Below are 21,195 nucleotides of genomic sequence, written 5' to 3' on the forward strand. Positions count from 1 at the left end.
CAGTTTTCAAACTGCTGGAGACAGATGAGGGTAAAGGGGGAGGGAGAAGTTAGGAGATAAAGGCTGGTATTTAAAAAAAAAAAAAGTTTTCTTGATGGCAAAGTGAGTGTGAAAGTCACGTGTGGGAAGTTTTGTCCGGATATGAGTTTGTTAAGGACATTAAGTTTAAGAAAATGTTCAACTCTCCCTTTTTCCTTAAATAAATAATAAAGCCAACATTTGCCCTCATTTAGGAGACAGTTTGGTTTTCTGACCCGTTACAGTAATTATTAGGTGTTGTTTTTTCACATCAAAGTTTTAAGTCAAACTAGGAGCAAATCGGTCGCCGAGTTGCATTTATTTAATAGTCAAAGTCCACTAAAAGCCGCTCGGCGCGGTCTCCTCCAAAACGACCCTCCTGGGGGGTAGGGGGTGGGGGCGCAGAGGAGCAGAGCTTGGGCGGAACTGTAGCCACTCGCTGGGGGAGCGAGCTGTGACCGCGCTGACAGGGGGTGCAGCGTCCTGCAGCATTCGTGCCCCGGCGTTTGGATTCGGAGGGTCAGGATGCTCAAGTTCATCCCCGGGACATTTAGAAGTTTTCGCGGCCTGCAACCTGGCCCCGGCGGGGCCCATCAGCCTCCAACGCCCGGATGCGCACCGTTCCCGGAGAGAACTTTCCTTTCTATTCCGACCCCAGCGCGGCAACCAGTGTTGAGTGTCATCCACCAGGTGACTCACCCAGAGCCACTGCCCATGTCACATTTGGGCGTCTGCTCCAGCGGACCTGGCAGAACCGCGGGCACTGCGGCGCGGCCCCAGCCTCAGTAGCCTCGGGCTTCCAGCCCCGCACACTCGCACTTCCTTCCTAACTATCCACCAGTGTCCCAAGTCTCCGAAGCTCTGCTCTGGGTTCGGGTCCCTGCGCTGGGAGCAGCCCGAGAAGCTAGTAGGCCGTCAGCACCTTAGGTTTGAAAACGCGCCCGAGAGCGGCAACGACCTGGGAAGGCTCAGAACACCCCGCCGTCGCCTAAGGGACCGACAGCCCCGGGTTGCGCTCGGCGCGACCTCTTTCTAATTACCTTGAGACCAAGATATTTTCCTACTTACTGATGAGGGAGAAATAACTTAGATAAAGGATTTTCCTTCCCTTTTCATATTCGCAGAGAATTTCTTCTCAGGTTTTTTTCCCCTTGTCGCTGGGACGTTGTGTTTGTTCCTTGGGAGAAGTACCTTATTCCTCCCCTTTTTGTGTGTATGTGTGTGCGTGTGTGTAACTTCTGAAACATGAGAATACGTTTCTGACCATTAACCCCGACTCTTTATTTTGGAAATATGAGAGGGAAACGATAGTGTCTCTGAAGAGGGTATCTCCAAAATCACGTTATTTCTGGGGGAAATGAAGTTCATGGTTCTTCCATGTTTGGGCGGCTATGAGTTAGTTCGCTGACTTCTGTGGGCTTGGGGAAGAGGGCGGTAGTGGCTGGTGGTTTGTGTGTGTTCAGGAGAATCATAGCTCCCGCGTGGCTAGCTTCAGGTCTGGTTGGGTGTGAATCTCACAGTTTTAAAAAAAGTTTGATAATCCTCATAAAAGTGGTCTCTGTCTGGAGGGTTAGCAAAGTCTGTGTAAAAGCGGTGGAAGGGGGAGGTAAACTATCACGAATGGAGGCCGCAGGATATATTTAGGATTTTTTTCCCTCTGGGGTGAAGGGAAAGAAGGAGTGGAAACAAAGCGATGGACGTCGGAAATTGCCCGGAGTGTTCCCCAGAGCTAAGTCCCGCGTGCGTCCCCCCTGCGCGCGTTCAGCCCGCACCAAACGGACGACGGAGGAGTTCGCGGTGCGGTTGCTGCCAACCAAGGTCGGTGGGTCATCTGGGTTTGAGCGACACCCAGCAGAGTGTGAAGCCGCAGCGGAGCAGGAGCTGGGCCTCTACTCAACGCTTTGGCCGTCAATCACTTGACTGGTCCGCCCGCGGAGCTCTCAAGCCCCAAGTTGAGCCTCGCAATACCCACGCGCGGCCGACGGTGCAGGCTCGGCCCTCGGCTAACACGGCCTCCCCCATCGGCCCATTCTTGCAGGTGCGGAACCTGAGGCTCAACCCTGAACAGCGCTGGTAGCGACGTTGACCGTGAACCCAGTCTGAGTCTCTGCCCTTAACCACTGCTCAATAGTCCAGGGTCGTGTCCCCCCACCCCGTGCCCGAGCCTGGCCATCGGGAAAGCGCCACCAGTCACAGCCCGGAGCAAGTTTTACTTTCGATAAACCTTTTCAAAATTGTTGATTTGGAAAAGCTAGAAAGGAGCGACTTCAATTCCAGCACACCTGCAAGGTTTAGGTTTTAGTGTGGTTGGCTGGTTTGGGGCTCGCTCCTGGGGTTGCTCACACCGAGACTTGAGGCTTCTGATCCGGCAGGCGGCCCCTCTCCTTTACAAAGGAACAGGGCCGCCTCAGTGGCTTGTCTCCTCTTCCTCGTTCCCCAAGTCCTGCTCTCAACGTCCCGCTGTGCGACCCCAGGTGGGTTCCTCTCTGTTTCTAAAATTCCCCATGTGTCAAATAGGAGACTTGAGCTTAATGATCCCCACGAGATTTTCCACCTGAAGCGTCTGATGCAGGGCTCGGGAGGGTAGGCGCCCGCAGCCGATCGCGCCCCCTGAGAGCTTCTCCTGGTGACCTGCTGCGTCCCTGGTCCATGCCTCACCGCAACTCCCTGCTCAACGGCCTCATTTCCTGGGTCTACCTGAGCGTGTGGACGGGTGCTCCAGTTCCTGTCACCAGAACCAAACCCTCCTCCACCCACCCTCACCCCGGCAGTCAGCCAGACGGCCCCTGGAGGGTTCGCAGCCACCAACTGGCTCCGCCCTCCGGCCGCGGCTCCATGCCCGCCCGCAAGGGGGCGCTCTGAGAGCTGCCGGGGGCGGAGGCCGAGATGGGGGCTGCCAGGGCAGGCAGTTGACCACAGCATGCAGGAAAGGAGACTTTGCCCCCTGCTAGGGCTCGTGGGGCGACTCCCCACCCCCGCACTTCCCGGAACCCCTGTGGCCACCCAAGTCCCTGGGATGTCTAATTGGTCGTGGTGCCCCCCCCGCCCCCCCCCGCCCCCCGCCCCTCCGTCTCTGGAGTTCCAGGGCACCACTTACCTGCAGGGGAGCTACTGGCCAAGCACAACAAGGGACTTGGAAATTTCTTGTAAGAATGGCTGGAGGGCTTTACCAAGTGTGGGGGGGGGGAGCGGGGGGGGGGCGGGTGGATGCTTCCCAGAGCTGAGCTCCATCTGCGCCTAGGGCAATGGGTACCCACCAGCCTCGGCTGTGCCCACAGTCCCCCGCGCACACATGCAATGGGTCATTGCAGTAAGCACTGCCGTGTATGAGGAGGCCTCTGCAAATCATAGGGTGGAACTGTTGCTATTATCTTATGCATTGGTTTGGTGACTGATGTCCTGAGAAGTCAAGGTCATGTGCTGATTCCAAATGCCTCCTCCACATGGCATCCCTGCTCTGGGCCAGAGGTTCCTTTGCCCTCAGGAAATGGTGGTGAGACTGAGGGACAAGAATTTGTGCCCAGGCTCCCTCCTGGCTAAGTCATCAAAGGTTGGATGCTGCGCTCCCTGAAATGTCTTTTCCACACAGCCTTGCTGCCACCAGGTTCTGCGATGGCTGTCCGCTTCACCTGCTCAGGCCTGAGATGGTGCAGACAGCTCGCCTTACACCACCAAGGTGCTGTGATGTTCCCAAGTGTTCTCTCTCCACTAGCACCTTTGTAAGTAGCTCTTTTATTACCCGCGCTCCTCAAATTACCCCGTCGGAGTGTGCCTTGCCTGTCCTGCCAGGCCCCTGGCGTGGGTTACACCAGGGCTGCATGCATTACTTTTCCTAATCTGGTTCCCAGCCACTCACTGCCTGCGTGACATTGAATAAGCTGCACAGCCCTTCTGAGCCTCAGGACCACGTGGGTCGCCACGCCTCTTCCTGCACTAAACCCTCCCGGCAATGGGACTCTTCAATAGTGAGGCCTGTCTTGAACCTTCCTGGCCCGAGCTGCTTAGTTGCTGGGGGAAGCCCTGCCCTAGAAACGACTGGCCCCGCTCTAATGCCCCACCACTAACTTCCTACGGCAAATAAAGGCACCTGGCAGCCCCCTTAAACGACCCCAGGAGGCCCACGTTCCCAGTGCCGGGGGGTGGGCCAGCTCTCGAACAAGGGACAGCTGTCTCCCAGCCCGTTTGAGGACACAGATGCTGCCAGGATTTTCTACGCCTTTCCTCCATCAACACTTCGCGCTGACTACCAGCCCTACTCACGCCTCCTCCTTCGCTCTGGTCCCAACAGGCCAGCTCAGCACATAATGACCCCCGCCCCCGCCCCTCAGCGCTCGGAACTTCAGCCGTTCTGGTCTCAAGCACACGCTTTGCCCACATTCTCGGTTCTGAGTCAGCACGCTCTCCCTGCGGCGGACAGCGCCGCGACACCCAGACACCGTCCCTGAAGGACGCGCGGCCTCGGCTGCTGCTGTGCTGGCAGCACACGACCCCCGGCTGTCCCACCTGCCACGACTGCCCTGCTGAGGTCCCCGCCTTCCCCAGGTGGCCCCATCCGGCCTGATGAAGGGGGAAAGGCCTGGGGGGCCAGAGCTTCCTGTGGGCTGGCAATGAAAGGTGAGCATGTACCAAGCCCGCTTCTCCCCGCCCTTCTACAGGCCTTGGACCCGAGGGCGCTTCCTAATCAACACTCCAGGGCCACCCCCCCCCCCACCGTTTTCCCTTCACTCTGTGATACAGTTCGCATCAGCATCCAAACACACTTCCACATTTTTGTTCCTCTTCGTAGTCAAATACATGTACAGTTACTACGGTCTCAGCTCTTACTTCCTCTGTATTATGCTATTTCCCCCCCCCCCTTTTCTTTAATGGTGAGAATGTTCAGACAAACTGAAAATATTCAGACCTGTAAGAAAGAGAGTAAATGTGATTCTGTGACCCCAAGCTCCAAGTTTCTCTTTGAGGTAACCACTCTTGCTAAATATTTTATGAAAATATAAGTAAGCGAGTATACCTACCTATTCATTTCTTTTTCAAATGGGAGCATTAAATAGTAGGGTTCTGCCATGTTACGGGTGATCATTCCATATTAGTGCATGTGTGTGTTTTTAAAAATGCCAACTATAGATAACTTCAATTTTAAAATGAAGGAATTATTGAAGTAATAATATCATTTTATCCCTAGGAGTATGATTTCCTAGAAGGTACCTCTAAACTTAAGAAAATAAAATGTATGCATTTGGAATCTTTTTTTTTAATACGTGTTTTTACTTAAAGACAGTATTTATTCACTCCTTGTTTGAAAAAATGGCTAAATTAGCACACTTATTATATTTCCTTTCACCCCCTAACATTTAAAACATTAACTAGTATATACTTTATTTCTCTTTATCGGAGCTGATAATATTTACACTCTTAATCACAATTCCATTAGTTGTTTACTCTTAGTTTTTATGTGACTGAAGAAAGCCTAGGAGTCTGAGAGCTCCATATTTTTTTAATACACGACATGGCTAGCTAGAATTCATAGAATAACTGGTTATTGTTATTGTTTTGAGAAATGTTTCTAGATGCTGTATCTCTTGAAATTTTGAGAATGCCTGTCTATTGCCCTTTTAGACGTGAAGAAAAATTTGGCTGGGTATAAAATTCTTGGGTTACACATTTTTCCACTTAGAATTTTGTAGAACTTCTTCTGTTTTCTACTGGCATAGGATGTCAACAGTTTATTCTTTGGTGGTATCCAGTCTGCAATTCAGCACATTTACAGAGCACAGTTGACGCATTAAGAGCATGAGTTTGAACTGTGCAAGTCTACTTATATGTGTATTTTTTTAAAAAAATACTGTAAGTGTATTTTCTCTTCCTTATGATTTAATTAATATTTTCTTTTTTTCTAGTTGACTTTATTGTAAGAATACAGTACATAATACATATAACATACAAAATATGTATTAATTGTTTATGTTATAGGTAAGGCTTCTAGTCAACAGTAGGTTTTCAGTACCAACACTTAAGTTTTAGGGTTAAGCAGCTAAATTATGGGTGAATTTCTGACTGTGCAGGGTGTCAGCACCCCTAACTCCCACACTGTTCATGGGTCAACTGTACATGATTTCAGCCATTGTACATGTTACATGAAGCATCTCTTTCTTCCACTGCCTGTCTGTGTGCCTCAATTGTTTGATTTTTCTCAGTGAGCTCATGCTATCAGCTGACCACATGCAGCTGGGGAGGGACAGGACACCCTGCCACAGCCTGTGCTCCCTGTGTGTTTTTTGGGGTGTTACGAATGGGGTTCGACTATGACCTATTCAGCTTCTTGCCCTCCCAAATTCAGTTGACTCCACTTCTCAGGGCAACTGCAAGTACCTGGGTTCAGGATTCAGGATACTATTATTTCTACGTGTTTCTGTATCATATGTCAACGGAGGTGGCAGGAGACAGACACAAGGGAAGACGTGCCTCCCAGCTGCCTTACCATCTGTAGCACCTGTCCCTCTGCCACCAGAGGTGACCATTTTCCTCCCCCACGAGAAAACACAAGAGCCTCCCACCTTCCTGAGGCTTTCTCACATTTCCTGCACCCTAGATTCTGGAATTCTTGCTTCTGTGGCACCCCTGTGACTGAATTCAGGGAGACAGTCTACATACAACACACACTTATCCAAAATGTTGACTCAAATTATTCACTACTTTTAAAGTTAAATATCTTCATTAGCCTACATCTCAATATTCGTTTTTCTGTATCAATTTTAATTGAAACAGAAGACATATTGCCAGCTTTATGATTTATTTCACCTTTTCAGAATCATGTCTTTATTTTGTAGCATTCTTTCTATTCTGCTGTTTTGTTCTATTTTTCAACAATACTAATTGTATGTACATTATATCTCCTTTGTCTTTTGTATCTATACTTTTTTCTATAATGATTTTAAATCTTAGATATCTTCCAAGTTGTATGTGTGTATAATTTCCTTTAGCCTGCCTACTAGAGTTTTGAAAATAAACTCAATTGTTTTCTTTTTGTTTCTTCATTTTGTTCTCTTTCACTCCTTTCTGATCTCTATTAGCAGCCTGCTTTTCTTTCTCTTCCATTGTTTGAAGGCATTTTATTTGAAACATTAAATCTATTCTTTGAGGTCATTTGTTCTTGAGAAGGATTGCATTAGTTGTAATTATTTGACAGTTTAGAGAATTACTATTCTTAAGCTTCTTCTTTTTTTTTTTTTTAGAGAAGTTTTGAGTTTACAGAAAAATTGGGTGAAAATACAGAGAGGTCTATATATCCTGTCACCACCACTCCCATAAACCGGCCTCTCTATTATTAACACCTTCCATTAGTGTGGTACATTTGTTACAATAGATGGGCCAATATTGATACATTGTTATTAACTAAAGCCCACAGCTGACATTAGGGTTCACTCTGTGTTATACAGTTAGTGAGTTTTGACAAGTGTAGAACTGCATGTATCCACCATTACAACACCGTACAGAATAGTTTCAGTGCCCTAAACACATCCATCTACTCATCCCTCCCCACCCCAAGCACCTGGCAACCATTAACCTTTTTATTGTCTCCAGAGTTCTGCGTTTTCCATGACGTCGTATATGGGTACCCCCACTTTTTGAAAGTTTGCCTTATGCCCCTTTGATTTTACAAAAGACTTACATAAGCACTTGTTTTCACTAACCATCTGAAGAGGATTTTCATTTTTTTAAAAAACAGCAAAGAGCGAAAACAATGTTCAGGTTGGTTTTGCAGCAGCGTGCACCTCGAGGATCTACACTCAGCATCCCAGCCTCAGCCGCTGCAGCTTTGAACTGCGACAGTGAACTTCTCAAGATGTCCTAAGATATCAGAAAAGCCTAAAAGAGCTCTGAGGTTCTTACACTTAGCATAAAAGTGGACTAATTGTTTCCATCATGGTGAGCAAAATAAAGACATACAAATTAATGATAATCAACTCTTCCCTTTTAGGAAAGGGGTCATAGGAATGCTCTACTTTTGGACGGCAGGGGAAATGGTTGGAATCATACAGTGTGTGCATCCTGTTTAGATTGGCTTCTTTACTTAGTAACAGGCATTTAAGTTTCTTCCGTGTCTTTCAGTTGTTGGACAGCTCATTTCTTTTTACTGCTGAATAATAATTCTATTGTCTGGATGTATCACAGCTTGTCTACCCATTCACCTACTGAAAAACATCTTGGTTGATTACAGATTTTGGCAATTATGAATAAAACATTTGTGTCCAGGTTTTTGTGTGAACATGACTTTTCACCTCAATCTGGTGAACACCAAGTAGTGCAGTTGCTGGGTCATATGGCAAGAGTATGTTTACTTTTGTAAGATACTACCATTCTGTCCTCCAAAGGGGTTGTACTGTTTTGTATTTTCACCAGCAATGAATGAGAGTTGCTCTTGCTCCACCATCTCGTCAGCACTTGGTGTTATCTGCACCTCACTTCTTTATAAAATTTTTAAAATAATTCCTCTTGTGAGCTATGCTTTTTTCTTTTACTCCACTTTAAACATATATTTTAGAATTAGGAAATGTCTCAAATGTGTGGAAAAGCAAAGAAAATAATACAAGAAACATCTATGACTCCATGATACAGAAATTTTAGCCTAGTTTATTTTTTAAAGAAAATATTACAGAGATAATTGAGCCCTCCCTTTTAATTAATGATTCAGTTAAACTTATTTTTACATTTTATATTCTATTCTATCGTCCTTTGCTTCTTTTATCTCATTTACTATCTCCTGTTGGACTGGGCTTTTGATATATCTTTCCCTATCCTTTACTGATTTGGGAATTATAGATTGAATATATATATATATGCTTATATTCTTTTTCTTTGCAATGTTTTTATTGAGACATAATTCACATGACATAAAATCCACCATTTTAAAGTGCCCAATCAGCAGCTTTTCATATTCACAATGTGTTACAACCATCATGAATACCTCAGTTTAGAACATTTTCATCACAAAATAAACCCCATGTGTGTTTATTGGTACTCCCTTCCTTTCCCAAATCTCCTGTCAACAAGTAATCAGATTTCTGGTTTATTGATTTATCTATCCTAGATATTTTATGAATGTGGCATTCATACGATATTCATCCTTTTATGTCCAGCTTCTTTCACTCAGCGTGTTTTGAGGTGCTTTGATGCTGTAACGTGTTTCAGTACTTCATTCTATTTTATGGCTGCATAACATTCCATTGTATGGATATATGGTTATATTCTTTTGATGGTCGTGCTTGATTGCTACCTCAGCAAAGCATCCCACGTGGAGTCTCGGACCTTGTACAGCCCTTCCCTATATTGATATGATGTTTGGCCACACGACTTGCTTTAACCAACGAGACATCAGCAAACATGACAAGCAGAGGTTTAAGAAACACTTGCACAATAGGGCATGTTGGAATCACCTTCCTGATGATGAAAGATCACATGCAGGGAGAGATGCAGTACTCCCTCCCTCCCACCTGCACTGAGATTCCGCTGAGCTCAGCCCTTGCTGACCCTCCGGCTGAATGTAGCAGCGTTTTGCAGTGTCTCTGGGATTTATTTTAATCAGGCATGGTAAATATGCAGACGTGGAAATGACTGCCATAAGGAAACTCATTTTACTCACAGTTCCCTAGAGGCCGAAGGCACAGCCCACCATGCAGGCCCACGTGCGGAGTCACCAGGGTCAGTTAGAAGGTAGAGGGAGTGGGGGAACACATGGGCAAGAGCCTTTACTACGGTTTCTGCAGGCAAGGCACGCGAGGCAAGGTGAGCAGGTTTAGGACTGACTAGCATGAATAATCACAGTGGGCTCTGGAGTATAGGGACTGTCTCCAGTTGTCTGGAAGCTGGTCTTGCGTGATTAGGACAGAGGAAGGTTGCCTGCTGGAAGGTAGGAGTCCGTCAGAGGAGGTTGGTTTGCATGCGAAAGGCACCCTCCTGGGAAAGTTATTTTTTATTTCTAGGAACTGGCTACTCAAAAAGGAGCACTCTCTGGAGTCAGTTCAGTGAGGCCCTGGATGCCAGAGTACCAGGAATACAGAAAATAAAAGAAATACAGCTGACCCTTGAACAACGTGGGGGTTAGAAACTCCAAACCAGCCCCTGCAGTTGAAAATCCACATGTAACTTTTGACTCCAAAAACTTAACTAATAATAGCCTACTGTTGACCAGAAGCTTAACCAACAGTATAAACTGTCAATTGACTCAAATTTTGTATGTTATATGTGCGATATACTGTATTCTTACAATAAATTCAGCTATAGAAAATAAAATGTTATTAAAAAATCATAATAAAAAGAAATATGTCTATAGTATTTGTTGCAAAAGCCCACATATGAATAAAAGTGTGCAGGTCAAACCCATGTTGTTCAAGGGCCAAGTGAATAGTTAATACAAGTCATCTGAGTGCAACTAGTAGAGGAACTATCCAGGTAACCAAGAGATTCACAAAAAAGAATAAAATGTCATTTTAAGTCACTAACTTTAGAGCTGGTTTGTGATGCAGCAACTGATAACAGAAACCATAGGTATCTTTAAACTTGTTGTATATATATATATATATATATATATATATATATATATATATATATATATACAAGAAACTCATAATATTATTAAGATCAGTTATTTGTAGATGTGTTTTCACAATCTTTTGGCTTATGTGCCATTCTGATTTTTTTCTTCCTTTTATGTAGCCATGCTATCTAGAAATTTGTAGATATGTGTCTTTATTTCTGGGGTTGTAGACTTCTCTCTTCTTCCATTTACTTTATTCCCTTTGGACTCATGCAACTAACTCCAAGTACCCTGTCTTTTCCTCTGGAGTTTTGTTTTATTCCTTGAGATATTTCTTTCACTTGATTGTCTAAGCAACTGGTTTAGAATTCACCAGTATCCATTTTCTCCTTCACCTACTAAGTTTTTCGATCAAAATCATAGGTTTCAAAACCCACGTTGTGTGTCTGTGCTGTACTTACACGTCCTAAACCACTCCGCTCCTCCTGTGCGCTGCCTGTCTGCCCAGCGGTTCCGCGGCGGTGGGCGCCAGCGCGGGGCTCTGCTCATTCCCCTTCTCTCTGCCTGGGTCCCGTGGGACATTGTTCCTTGCACATCCTTTCATAGGCTCAGGTCCTGCTGCTGGGCCGCTGAAGTGGTGGCAGTCCTGTGGTGGAGGAGGGGACGGCCCTCTGTGCCCCTGTGAGCCTGTAAGTGAGGCAGCATTGCCAACCCCCTGTTGTAGCACAGAAGGGAGACTCTCTGCTCTTGCACCCCCTTTGTAATGGATAGAGAACATCTGGGCCACTGGCTTCATTCTCTGGGACCAGGAAAACCAGGTGTCTGCATGCAAACAGACGCGCTTTTTTCCCAAGAGTCTTTGGATCTGTGCTCACAGAACCCAGGTACTTGCCTTGGGACAGGGTCTGGAATTGAAGTCAAGAGAGGAGAGAAGGCTGATTGTGCTGACGATGCCATCTTCCCAGAATTCCTCTGTGCTGTGGACTGAATTATATCCCCCTCACCCCCGCCAAAATGCTTATGTTGAAGCCCTACCCCCCACTTCCAATGTGGTTACATTTAGAGATAGGACTTTAAGAAGTCAATGAAGGTTAAATGAGGCCATGAGGGTACAGCCCTGATCCCATAGGATTACCATCCTTAGAAGAAAAAATACAAGAAAGCTCACAATCACGCTGTGCTCCTGGCCAGGGGAGAAAGAAGGTGGCTGTCTGTAAACCAGGAATAAAATCCTCACCAGACCCTGAATCAGCTGGCACCTTGATCTAGGACCTCCCAGCCTCCAGAACTCTAAGGAACAATTTCTGTTATTTAACCCACCCAGTCTACAGGGGTTTGTCATGGCGGACTGAGCTGACCAAGACAGCTGCTTCCTCCAGGAAGCCAATTCAAATCCAGTGGACACTTTTCTGTCTTCATTTGATGTAAATTCTGGAGCACTAGATTTCAGCAGCACTGGATTGAGCTGACCACACTGCTTTACATACTGGACACTTGCCTCTGCTAGCAGCGGAGACACTACACTGTTCTGTTTATCCTCCTGCCTCCCTGTTCATTGCTTCTCAGTTTCCTTTTCTCTTTTAGCAAATCTCTGAGTGTTGGTGTCGCTCTGGACTCCCCTTGTCCAAATCCAATGGCTTTGAGTACTTTCCATATTCTGATGACCTCAAATGTGCATCTCCAGCCCAGACCTTTTTTTCTTAGGCCTAGACTCATTTGTCCAACCAAATCATTAATAATTGTACTGAATATCTCACAAAAATATCAAATTTTATAAATCCAGGATAGGAATCTTAATTTTGCCCCCATTTTGCTCCCTTCCTCCCTATCTCACTTAATTGCTCAAGCAAGAAACCTGGAGGAATCCTTGAGTTTTTCCTTCCCTTCATTTTCCATCTTCAATCTGCCAGCAATTCCTGTCAGTTCTGGCACGACACATAGCTTGAGTCTTCGCTCTTCCCTTCATTACTATTGCTGCTCCCTCAATCCAGGCCTTCGCTGTCTCTTCTCTGGTCCTAGCGCAAGAGCCTCCCAGCTGGTCTCCCTGCTCCCACCCTGACCCTGCCTGCAATCCACTCCCTGACTACAGCCAGGCGGAGCTTTCAAAAATTAGACCATCTTCTCTTTGCGGCTTGGAAGCCCTCAGTGTCTTCTCAACATGCTTAAGGGAAAACACCCACTCTACTGCAGCTTGCAGGCCCCCGCACGCGCCAGCTTTCCTGACCTTTTCCACTCACCCTGTTCTATATTTCGGTTGATCGCTACAGTTCAGCTACACTGGCCTGTTTCAACTTCTTAGATACCCTAGCTTTTCCCCATCACAGGCCCTTTGCACATGCTGATTCCTCTCCTCATAACTGCTTCCCCCCTCAGTCTTGCATGACCGATTTTCTCTAATCTTTCATTTTAGTTGAAATGATACTTCTTCAGAGTCTTTTTCTGATAATTTTATCAACAGTAGGTCATCTCTAGCTCAACTCCACTTTTGTTCTTCCCAGTACTTGGCAGTTTATAACTGGGTTATTGTTGTTGTTGTTCACTCACTGTATGATTATTCTCCCCAGCTAGGAATACACAAGCTTTGTTCCTCGTGGGACACCCAGCCGAGGCCCCTGGAGACTGTACTCTCACTGTACACTTGTTGAATGAATAAGTTAGTCTGCAAAGAGCAAATTAAAATGCATGGAAGGTGCCTAATAATATGCCTGACACTTTGTATAAGCTTAGCAATAATTACGTTCCACCTCATTGAGAATATGGCCACTGAGGGTGGTCTGTGAAAATACCAGCAAATTCCCATTGGTTTGGAAAGAAAAAAATGGATACACTTTCATGGAAGCCTTGGAGCAGTGGTTCCCAAAGTGCGGTCCTTGGGCCCAGCAGCATCCGCGTCTCCTGGGAACCTCTTAGGAAGGCAGCCAGAAGCTCTGGGGCCTGGGCCATTGGTTTGTGCTCCAACAAGACCTCCAGGTAGCCTGAGTTTGAGAACTGCTGCCTTAGGATAATTTTTTTTTTTTTTTTTGAACTGTGGTAAAAAATACATAGCATAAACTTTACCATCTTAACTGTTTCTAAGTGCACAGTAGTGCCAAGAAATTCATATTGTTGCACAGTTGATCTTCAGAACTCTTTTCATCTTGCAAAACTGAAACTATATACCCAGTAAGTAGTAACTGCTCATTCCTTCACCCCCCGCACCACCATTTCACTTTCTGTCTCTGTGAGTGTGACTACTCTAGGTAGCTCATAGAGTGGAATCACACGGTATGTCCCCCTTTGTGACTGGCTTATTTCACTGAGCATTGTCCTCAAGGTTCATTCATGTTGAGCGTGTATCAGAATTTCTTCCTCTTAAAGCATGAATAACACACACACACACACACATACACACACACCACATTTTCTTTATCCATACATCATCCATCAATGAACAATTGAGTTGCTCCCACCTTTTGGCTACTGGTACTATGAGCAAGAGTGTATGGATATCTTTTCAAGATCTTCCTTTCAATTCTTTTGGGCATATACTCAGAAGTGGAATTGCTATATCACCTGGTGATTCTACATTTAACTTTTTGAGACATTGTCATACTGTTTTTCATAGTGGCTGTACCATCTGACATTTCTACCAACACTGCACAAGGGTTCCACTTTCTCCACATCCTTGCCAAAACTTATTATTCTGTGATTTTTATTTGTTTTGTAGTGGCCATCCTGATGGGTGTGAGGTGGTGTCTCGTGTTTTTGTGTGTGACTTGCATTTCCCTAATAATGAGTGTGACTTAAAGTGCACTTGGGCCCAGTTTATAGCCTAGCGGGCTCATCTGCAGCAACACAGATGAGGAATTTTCACTCACTTCAACATTTAATTTTAAAAATTAAACCAAAATCCAGACTTCCTATTAATGTTCTTAAAATCATAACCTACCTCTATGTTTTCAGCCACTCGCATAAGACCTTTGTTCCACAGCCATGAGGTCTGACGAATTCCTAGACGGGCAGGTTGGCACTGAGAACCCACCTTCAGAGACTGTCTTGGTGTGGCGAGCGCGTGGCTAGGAAACGGCAGAAGGCACACAAGGAGCACAGTGCCCTGCAGTGAGTCACGCAGGGAATGGAAAGAGCTTTGGCAGCGGCAGGTGGAGGTTCGAGAGCCTTTGGACCAGATCCCACTTACTTACTGTCTGAAAAGGAACCTTGTTGTTTTAATCAAAGAGGAAAGCCTCAGAGGCATCTTGGTTCTTATACCCTGTCTCCCAAAGGTGTGCAGACATTTAACAGCTACCCTAGCCCAGTTCCTCGTAAAGTGGCAAGAAGTTCTTGGCCACGGCGTTTGCCTGATCAGCAGCCACAGGCTTGCTAACGTCTCACAGGGATTTCCTTGAGACCAAACCTGTTGGAATACGACTTGCGAGCCCTCCTAAGTTCTGAACCGCGTTCACCCTGGAACGTTCCCTGCAGCAGAGTTCGCTACCCTGTCTTAGTGAAGGTCACCAGGGTCTCCAACTTGTTTTTGATAAATGAAATGCATACAGCCAGTTGCTTCGTTTCTCAGCCCACAGGCTGCTGACTCCGGAGGCTTCCCCGTCCCTTCATCTCACTGCTAAGGCCACGCCCCACTCACGTCACCACGGATGCATCGCCCGTCCGTCCCTGACCAGCCTTCCCACTCTCCTCTCTTTCTCTCTCTGGAAACCACCGTCATACCTGGTCTCCATTTTCAGTTCCCAGCAGTCACCGAACAGCAGACTGAAGTGCAGACAAGTGAGTTTCCTGTCACCGTGAATGCTGTTCCATCTGTCTCTGCGCCTGGCTAAGGGCCTTAGGAACCGGCCATCCCCGAGAGATGATGTTCCTCGTAACTTTCATCAGCACTGCATGAATTTCTTAACTTTCTGCTTTGGGAAACCTGTTTGAAATACGGGCACCCAGTTCTTTGGGGGAAGCAGGAATGAGAGGATAAAATAGCGATGCTGATTTTCATTAGCCACCCAGGAAAATCAGTCATGTGACTGGATTGCGGGCTCAGTCTCCAGTGTCCCACCAGCTTCTAAACCTCCAGAGGCTGTTGTGGAACTTTGCCTCGTTTTCATTGGTCAGGCACAGAAGGGCAAGTGTGAATACGCTCCTGAACAAGGTTGGTTTAAAAAGCTCAGAGCTGCCTCTTACTTGGCCTCCTTGAAAATCTGAGGAGGTTGACTGTGTTAAAAGTCGCACACTGTGCTGCGGTGAACGCGCTCTGAGGGAGGCTGCTTTTCCTGTCACGTCATCTGGGCAACAGTATTTAGCCCCCAGCTCTGCTCTGCATGTCCCAATTAATCTTGCTCGCCAACAGCAATTTCTGCCTGTCACCTTCCCGTTCAGAGACTTTCCATGCAGCTGTGGCTGGTGTGGCTCAGTGGCTGGTGTGGCTCAGTGGATTGAGTGCTGGCCTGCAGAGCAGAAGGTCGCTGGTTCAGTTCCCAGTCAGGGCACATGCCTGGGTTGTTGGACAGGTCCCCAGTTGGGAGTATGTGAGAGGCAACTAATCAATGTTTCTCTCTCCCTCTCTTTCTCCCTCCTTTCCCCTCTAAATAAATAAATAAGTAAATAAAATCTTAAAAAAAAAGAAAAGACTTTGTGGAACGTGGCATGCCCACCTGTGGCCCTCAACCTTGATTTCATCTGGAGTGAGACTGTCTGGCTCTGTCATCTGACATCTGAGAGCTCTTTGGAAAGTTGTTAACTCTGCGCGCCTCCGTTTCCCTCTGTAAAATGGGATTGCTAATGCTGTCAGGGCTTAGAAGGTGCCAGGTCTGTGCCGGCATCCAGGGGGTGCTAGCTCAGCTCATCGTTACGTACATGGCCATTGCCTGTACGTCTCCCCTGTCCTAGTGTGCTCACCGGTACTGGGGCTCAGGGTGTCCCCTGATTCCCAGGGGAGGACGTGGCCAGAGGTGCCTTCAGAATCTCTCGGCTTCAAAACACACTCAGAGATTCTGATCTATCCCAGTGGGGAGCATGCGCCCATCCTCCAGCCCCAGGAACACACCCCATGGCAATCATTTGTCTGCAGGATAAATTTGGAACTCCTAGTCCAGATACCTGTTCTGAAACCTGGGCGACAGTTTAGACAATGCCAGGCCAGGAAAGACGCAATCAGCAGGACCCAGCTGAACAGGAAAGTGGCAGTAACTGCCCGTGGGCCAAGCACAGCCGGCGCCCTCAGATCCTCTGGTTTCTCCAGCAAAGCTGGGAAACTGCATTTGTATGCGAAATGGCCTGTATTTTAAATGTGAGGTGGTCTTTCAAGTTACTGATTTGAAATAAAATTTTATAAGAGCCCTGGGGGCCATTAATATGTGAGCCAAACACAAGCAGATTAAGCCTGTGCAACCCCAGCCTCTGGCCTACACAAACCCGTTTCTTCCAGATAGTTCCTGAAGACAAAAACAAAACGTCAATGCTAGAATCAAAAGGGTTTCTGTGTACGGCGCTCTTTTCAGAGGAGAGAACACTGCTTTTCAACAAGGGGAAGTGACTTGCCGAAGGTCACCGAGATTGCATTGAAAAAGAACAAACAGAGCTTCATTGCCCACTGCCTCCATTCCACCACCCAGGAGCCTCTGGACCCAGGTCTCCCCTTAGGGAGATGCACGGGCCACCCCTGCGCTGTTCATTTTCTCCTCTTGGTACGCACCTCAGCTCACCATCCAGAGACCAGCTCTTCCACTTCTTTGTAAGCCCTCCCACCCCGTCCCTGGTGCCTGGCTCTATTTTATAGTAAATGGCCATCAAATTATTGTTGTTCAAAGTAATTAAAATAATTAACTGCATTGCATTATTGCATTAGAGTAACAACTTACGTAATGATCATTTAAATACTTATGAATAACGTCAGTTTGTGGGCTGCTTTAGATCCCTTAGAGTCTAAAGTAAGTGAGTTTCTGGATCTTGCACTAGCTCAAATCCTTCAATCATTCATTTATTCATTCATTTGTCCAGCCTTTTGTCCAACCTCTTGGGCTAGGTACCGTGTTGGCAACAGAAAGAGTCCATGTCTTCGCACAGCTCACACTCTACGGAACAATCTTGATAGCACAAAGTGCAGATATTATAAAGGTCTCTATCCATTGTAAAAGTGAATATGTGAAAACAAATGGGAAATTTAGGAAGAAACAGACAGTTATATCCTAGAAATCTCTCTCTTCCTCCCCCAGCTTCCCATCCCATTTTGGTGGCCCAGAAACAAATAGTAGTTAATTCCTAAAGGAACCGAGGAAGCCTGACTATTTCTGCACAGTGAGCCAGCATTATAAGAGCACAGATCTAGGAGAGGCTTGGGAATCTCTTTTTCCCATCCAGGAAGTTACTTATCTTTTAAAAGAGAATCCTTACCCAAGGATATGTCTTTATTGATTTGAGAGAGAGAAAGAGAGATTGATGTTAGAGAGAAACATTGATCAGTTGCCTCGTCTATGTGCCCTGACTGAGGATCAAACCTGCAACCTAGGTATGTGTCCTGACCAGGAATTGAACTGCAAACTTTTGGTGTATGCGGCAGTGCTCCAACCCACTGAGCCACCCAGCCAGGACAATTTATTGACCTTTTAAAGCAGCATTTCGTTACCTTCCACCTGTCTTTGGCTTCAAGGACTCCTGAGTATAAACCAGATACTACCTAAGTAGTGATTCAACCAATTCAATTCCATTGGGGAATTCCAGAGGAAGTTTGTTTGGGTGACTCCAGGTTTGTGGGGAGAGGGGACCTATATGAACACCTTTTAGGGTCTGGCTAACATTAAGCAGTTCCTTTGCTGGCTCACCTTGTTCACTTGACCTTTAAATGTCAGGTTTGAGTTCTCCCTCCTTCTTTTTCTTTCTCCGTGCTTTCTGTACACGATCTCATCAACTGCCATGCATTTGAATATCATCATGTTTTGATGACTTCTCAATTTTATATCCCCAGCCCAGTGTTCTCATCTCTGGAGCACAGTTTCACATGGTCTATTCCCTATTCAATATTTCCACTTGGAGTTCTTAGAAATATTTGAAGATAAATCAAGAGAACACTTTCCTCATTCCCCCACCACGCTGAAGGGCACCATCATCTTCCATTATCCCCAGAAAACCAGGACTCATCCTGAAGTTCTTCCCTGCCCATCCCCGCATCCACCCAATCAATCCACCAGGGAGTCCCGCCACATCCTCCACTACAACATGGGCACATCTCCCCCTTCTCAGCACCTCACTGCCACACCCTGAACTCACTGCCACTCCCTGAACTCACACTGCCATAAACAACCACGCTCTTGGACTATCACAAACGTCCTCCTAGCTAGCCTCCCTGCTTCTGCCATCCCATCCTCCAGCCCAGTTCTCAACTCAGCAACAAGTGATGCTAAAAGGTCAAATACGTCACTCCTCTGCTTAAAACATGGCTTCCCAACTCATAGATATGGAGAACTGAGTGGTGGCTGCCAGATGGCGGGGGGGGGGGGGGGGGGAGGATGGCAGGTGACATGGGTGAAGGTGGTAAAAGGTACAAACTTCCAGTTATAAACCAAGTCATGGGTGGTAATGGGCAGCACTGTGAGTATAGTTAATGATACTATAGTGCATATTTTGAAAGGTGCTAAGAGAATAAATCTTAAAAGTTCTCATCACAAGAAAAAAATTGTTCTCTGTGTGGTAATAGATGTTAACTAGACTTATTGTGGTAAATACACACACACACACACACACACATATATATATATATATACATGTGTATATATATATATGTATATATATATATATATAAAATCATTATGCTGTACACCTGAAACTAATATAATGTTATATATCAATTTAATCTCAATAAAAATATGGCTTTTTATTGAACTTTTAGTAGCTTTCAGCCACAGTCCAGTTCCTCCATCTCCTCCGGTGTCCTCCTCTCCTTCCTCCTAGTCCTGCAGTTTCAATGGCTGCCTCCCAGCCCTCCAGCTGTTTCTCAGCTGCAGCCTTTGCCATGCGGCCCATTGGCCTGGAATCTTTTGTTCTAACTCTTTGCACAGCAGGCTGCATTCCACAGCCTTCAGCCCCACTGAATATGTCTCCTGTTCAGGGAACTTTCTCTGGCATACTAGAAAAGGAGCACTGCAGGCCCCACCAGATCCAGTAATTCTCTGCTCACAGTAGAAATAAAAGCTGCCTATGTTTCTTGTTTTTGGTCTCTCTCCCTAAAGGAAAAGCCATGTGAGAGCAGAGACTGTGTCTATGTCATTTGCTGTGGTGACCCCAGGGTCGTTTTACGTACTGTCACATCAGAGGGTGCTCAGACATGCCATTGGTCTTCTTCACATGAAGGAGTGGTCAAACTAGAGGAAAGGTAGGACAAGAGGAAAGATGGACTGGGAAGCTTCAAGCTTCTGCTCATCCACAGAAATTATAGAAACTAGCAGAAATGACTGAATCAACTTCCCAGGACTCTGAAAAGAGGTCAAATTTTTATACCAAACAATTAAATGCCAAATCACCAGGGAAAAAAAGCCATCTTCCAAGTGTTAGAGAAGTTCTGTGGCCTTTTCACTCGTGCTTACACCGGCCCCACCCTGGCACAGTGGCTGTCACGGTCTTGAAGTAGCAGCAGCCTGTGTTCTCAGTTTGGGATCCAAGTCCTTCAAACAAGAGGGAGCAGAGAACATACCATTCACAAATTACTGTGTATATTACTGTGTATATGTCTAGTCTAACCTGTCTGGTAGATACCTGAAGGACTGATACAAGGCACTCAGATCTCTGTATTACCTAACATGGAACTTGGACAGGTGGAATGGTGGACACTACTCACACACGTTGAAAGGTGGGCTAAAGGCTCACGGATGTTGGGCCAAGAGATTATAAATTGAGACATACAATGGACTACTTAAGGTCTGGAGGAAAAGCTGGGTGAGGTTCTTCGGGAAATTAGGGCATTAAAAAGATGCATATATATATGGGGGTATTTAGAAAATGAAGTACATGCTTAGCACAGACCCAATCTGTAGACTAGGAGAGATCTTCTCTCTCTCTCTCTCTCTCTCTCTCTCTCTCTCTCTCTCTCTCTTTGTATGTGTGTGTGTGTTAAATCCTAGCATTCAATAAAATCTCTGTCAAATCATTATTTGAACAAGAGCAAAAGGAACAGAGACTTCAGTGACCACACATGATAAAGAATAGTTAGTCTTTGTAAAAATGGTTTTGAAAAGTCTCAAAACAGATGGGCTATTACAGCCTTCAGCAATAAAAAACAAATAAACAAACAAAAAATCCCAGAAAGCCATAGAGCAGAGAGAGAATCTGATCTCCAGAATTACATTATAATAGTCAAACATTCAGTTTTTAACAACAACAACAACAAAAAAAAACACAAGGCACATTAAAAAGCAGTAAAATATGGCCTACTCAAGAAACAAAATAAATGAACAGAAACTGTCCCTGATGAATGCCAGACATCAGACTGCCTAGGAAAAGACTTTAAAATAGTGGTCTTTAACATGTTCAATGAGTTAAAAGGAAAATGGAAAAAACTAAAGAAATCAGGAAAATGGTGTATAGACAAAATGAGAATATCATTAGAGAGAAATGATAAAAAAAGAACCAAACATCAATTCTAGAACTGAAAAGTAAAATAATCAAAA

Source organism: Furipterus horrens, unplaced genomic scaffold (genome assembly GCF_987537825.1).
Source record: "Furipterus horrens unplaced genomic scaffold, mFurHor1.1.pri manual_scaffold_11, whole genome shotgun sequence".
Lineage (NCBI taxonomy): Eukaryota > Metazoa > Chordata > Mammalia > Chiroptera > Furipteridae > Furipterus > Furipterus horrens.